Source organism: Cupressus sempervirens, chromosome 9 (genome assembly GCF_028749045.1).
Source record: "Cupressus sempervirens isolate cs-2001-9-10 chromosome 9, ASM2874904v1, whole genome shotgun sequence".
Taxonomy (NCBI): domain Eukaryota; kingdom Viridiplantae; phylum Streptophyta; class Pinopsida; order Cupressales; family Cupressaceae; genus Cupressus; species Cupressus sempervirens.
Genome location: NC_143126.1, coordinates 409479155 through 409484153, shown reverse-complemented (window position 1 = coordinate 409484153; position 4999 = coordinate 409479155). Strand labels below are relative to the sequence as shown.

The following is a 4999-nucleotide window of genomic DNA, read 5'->3' as shown; positions in this document are numbered from 1 at the left end:
TTTATGACACCCAGACAAACTTATTATATATTATCACACCCATTTAAATCTTTTTGTCAAATGGAGCCGATCCAATTTGTGTAAACTGTACTTTCCAAATACACTTCAGACAAATATTGCATCTCATAGATCGCAATTTGAATTAAAAAAATCTTGGAACAAAACTGCCTTATGGATAAAGGTAAGTAACCAAAACTGCCTTGTACACAATCTTACAATCAAAGACATTAAAAGCTTTTAAAAACAAGCTCGGCCAAACACTCTACCCACATTGAAATGCATTTTCTAAGCTGGAAGCGTCTTTTCTTTTACAGTCTCAGCAGTAGTTGTGCCAACATCTTTCTCTTTCTCTCCACAGTAAAAGTAATTTCCAGCGAAGAATCCAACATGGATGACCATTATGTAAAACAATTCTGTTGCAGACAGAATTATGATGAAGGCCTCCAAAGCGATCTGCACAGACCATATTCATAACACATATTAAAAAAACCAGAAACTCTCTGCTTTTGAATACTCGAAGAGGGAAGAGCTTGTCAATCAAGTATGTTTGCAATATATACAAAATAAATGTAGTCGAGACATATAAAAAACATTCTAACTAAAGAAAAATCAATACCAGCTTTGGGCTTCTGCCATGTAAATGGATCTCCTTGCATGTCAACCTGCAAGTTTGGTTACATACTTATGATCAGCATTAAACAAAAAAATAAGAAACTACTTTTGGTTGCAGCTACTATTGAAAGTTCTTAACAAATAGATCATTTTGAAAGAATCCCTTCCCGATTTGAATGAGATATGTTAAATATTAGTTACCCCATGGCAAGAAGTCTAAGAGCCCAAGCTGTTGTGGCAGAAGAAGCACTTGAAGCCAAGCTCTCTGCCGTCCACACTCTCAGATGGTGGAGCCCTGAAAGACATGAAGATGCTCCACAACTCCAGCTATCAGAGAGAAGATCACCATAAAACCAGTGGCTTCATTCCCCATGGGGAAAAACAATGGTGAAAATGAGAAGCCCACTGGCATGCTGCTTCTGGGTCCTGCCCAACAAAACAAGAAGCAATATATACAATCAATTTCAGATTTCAGATCATATGGTAGAGAATATACTAAAAATCGCCAAAAACCTGTTAAGAAATATCTCTGTTTACCAGTGACATAATGATGGTCAATGGCCTTGTTGAGTGCCCATCCAGCGATTCCAGCAACGGTCACGTACATGCAGAAATTCAGCAACAACATAAGTCCAGCCAAAGACTTCACTATTCTCACACCCATTTTGACAAAATTTCAGAATGATTTAAAAAAAGAGCAATTTCTTAAAGAGAGCTCCAAATGATTCAAACTGTAAAATGAGCAAACTAGACAACTCCTTTGAGTGCAATGGAGAAGATGGCTAGCGGTATTTAAAGAAAGAAGTGCAGTAAAGAGCATACAAACGGTATTATTTCTAAGCAACCAGTCTACAAACACCCTGGCGATGACCCACCTTGCCAGGGGAATCCTATGTTATTTTCTGCTGCCAAAAAACGGCTACCTTCTGTAGTTATTGAAATTCAGTGGTTTGTTGTTGGTTGCTGTATTTATTAAAGGCAGTTTTTTGAATGCTGTAAAGAGAGAGTGATCTGTCATCACGATTGAATGAGCTGCGTGTGGGCTCTGAAACAAAAGCGTTACCTACTCATAGATTTCTTAAGAGTTAGCTCACAGGTCCCTCGCACTGCTCAATCTCATATCTCAATCTCATGTGATATTTTTAGAGCTGATCGAATAGGAACTCCTCTAGTTCCGATCATTTATTTAAAATTAAAATATTAGAGTATAATAGTGAAATAATCATGTAGGCTTCAATGGGCTTTTGGTCTAGTGGTGAAGATGAATAGCTCACAAAATGCTCAGTGGGGAGGATGAAGTCTTGCTGAGTGCAAAGTTCCAACATCATAAAACAGAATTGTGTCCTAGGTGATTTTGATAGCGTGGATGCCCCTCACGCTTTAAATTTATTAGCGAAGTTGAAAGTTTTCTATTGAACTTAATGTCGAGTCACCCTAATCTTTACGAATGAACATGTCTTAATTTGTTTTGAGAGAAAAATAAAATTATATGTAATCTAAAATGAAACTACTTAAAAGATGTTAAAAATGATTTTTTAGTCTTTTTAAAATAAAAGAGGGATTAAAATTTATATAAAAAAGAAGACATACATAACACACAAGTCAAACAACCCAATCAAGATACACTAAGTGGTCTAATCGTTGAGACAAACTTCGAGTTAATTGACCCTTATCCACTAAATTTTAATTTTGCTTGTGAACAAAAACCCACTTGGCTAGAGATCATTTGCAACTCATTTTCATCCCTAAGGATATGAGTGAAAGAAGCATAAACCAAAGAAGCACATAAATAAAGCATGTGTTTAACCACCAAAGCTAATTTCCAACTAAACTTTGAATGTTGTTAGTCAAAAGATGCACTACAACTTGCAAATCAAATTAAAAGATGAGCCTTAAAACTTATAATATATAGACAAATTTTACATTGAGTTTTAAAATGCTTCTACCAGCTCCACCAATACCCAAAGGACTTGGATTTCCATGAGAAGACTAATGCCCTATGAAGGACAATTCCATCTCCCCACCCTATTTGTCTTTCAAAGAGGGTGTATGTATCAACTTCTTATGAGATAGCATTGTGAAGGAGGAATATGGAGATAATTATAAAGAATAATATCACTGGGACCTATAGCCTCTGACAAATCACATTTTGCCAAAATAGTTTCTCTCAAAGAATAAAGAATTTTCCACCATAGGGGTTGAGCTACCAACAACACATCTTGAGAGATTCAATGACTCCTTTCCAAATGATATGCTAGATAATAAAAGAAGATCCAAGCATCCACATAACATGAAGAAAATAATTCTTAACAAGAGCCTTACCCCATCGAGCAAAGAACTTCTACAAATAAGAGACATGCCAACAAGCTTGATTTCATACCTTACATCAAGAGTCATGTAGTCATGAGTGGATGGACCTCAAAGAGATCTATCCAAGCATGCCATAAGAGTAAACACAAAAAATTTTAAAAATAAGAGATTGAGAGAACAATGTCATATTTTCTTTCATTCAACTTGAAATCTAAAGGAAAATACTTGGCAACATACATGCCTTCATATATGCCAGGCTACAATAGGCCTTCATATTTACAATCTTTGGTTAGAGACCTTAGATCCAAGTCTAGTGATATATATCCTTAATAATTTCTAGTTGCCTTTCCAAGGTTACATTGCATTACAATTTATAGGCGTCATGAGATGCAAGTAAGCTTGAGAATAGATTATATTTACAAATTTGTCTAGTTGCAAATCATAATGAACAAAGCACATAAGTTGTACAAGAACCAATGAATTGGCATTTAGGTATATACATGATCCAACAACATAGCTATACACTCTACCAAGATTTGCATGCCATAAATTTCTATTACAAGATCACAATTTACTAATAGGTCCAAAATCATACAAGAACATGATACTCGAGACAGAGAAAAAATCACAACTCAAGTGATGATTATCCAAATGGTTGTGAACCTATAAGCATGGTCCAAGATAGATTCAAGACAAGCCATCTCTAATATAAGGCCCAATGACTTCTAAATTTTTTTTCTAAAGGGGTTTAATTGAATAATGCTAACATGTATCTGATTACTATATTATCACATATATCTATGTTAAAACATAGAGTATGGCACTTCATATTTTTACAAGTTCTCTTGAAAGTTGTATGCTCTATAGCTTTTGAATGTCATGATACTTTATGTTAAATGTTTGAAAGCCTTGATGACATCATTTTTCTACACCTTAAGTTGGGTCCCCATGAATAACCCAAGCCCTTTTCTTTACTATAAATGACTTGATGAAGGCTTAGGATGTGGGTTGAGGCTATGTGCAGGATCATGGTGTGCCAAAAAGTGGCGATGTGAAAAAAATAGAGTTTGAACACGTCTAAAAGCGCTTCAAAATTCACTTTGACTTTTTTTCACCTATCTAGGTACCAAACTTGGAAAGTAAGGCACAAGCCTTATCGGATATCCGATTTGAGATCGGATATCCGATATGAGATCCGATATCCGATACCAGCGGCATAAAAATTGGAGGGAAAAGGCACAAAAATTAGAGGGAAAAATAAATTTTTAAGTGATACAACTAATTTGAGTTATGAAATATGTAAAGATATAATATATAATCTATAAATATATAATATAATAACATAACTATTATATATAAATTAATATATAATCTATATATTATATAATATTATATATATATATATATAATAATATCGTAACATAAAGATATAATATATAATCTATTAATATATAATAATATATTATGTTATTATTATTATTATTATCTATAAATATAATATATATAATAATTATAATATATTGTTATTATTTTTTCTATATTTTTATTAAATATATTAACGTAATATATTATAAATATGTTATTAATACATATTATTATTATTATCATATATAAATTATAATCTATAATATATTATTATTATTATTATCATATGTAAATTATAATCTATAATATATTATTAATATTATGACTTATGTTATTATTATTATAATCTAAAAATATTATATATATATATATATATATATTTTACTATATTATTTCTATTGAAGTCATTTATATAGGTCGAAAGGGCTCACAAGATGACCTATGACCCCTTTCGACACATTTCATGATGAAATATGTCCCTAAGGGATCCTAGGACCCCTAGGGACATATTAGAATAGTTTATATGCGTAGAAGGGGGTCACAGGATGACCTATGAACCCTTTCGACATATTATAAGATGACATATGTCCCCCTAGGGACATATTAGAATCATTCATATGGGTTGAAGGGGGTCATAGGGTGACCTATGACCACCTTCGACACATTCCAGGATGACATATGTCCTTAGGGGTCCTAAGACCCCTAGGGACAT

At 33.2% G+C, this 4999-nt stretch overlaps 1 pseudogene across 1 annotated transcript; it reads right to left on the bottom strand.

Annotated features, from left to right (window-relative positions):
* Positions 1-1363, bottom strand: LOC149539019 (membrane protein PM19L-like; annotated as a pseudogene). The gene is made up of 4 exons (XR_016356152.1): positions 1150-1363; positions 814-1038; positions 617-662; positions 1-453 (listed from the first exon to the last, which is right to left on the bottom strand). The product of XR_016356152.1 is annotated as a membrane protein PM19L-like (transcript).
* Positions 1364-4999: the final 3636 nt, after the last annotated feature.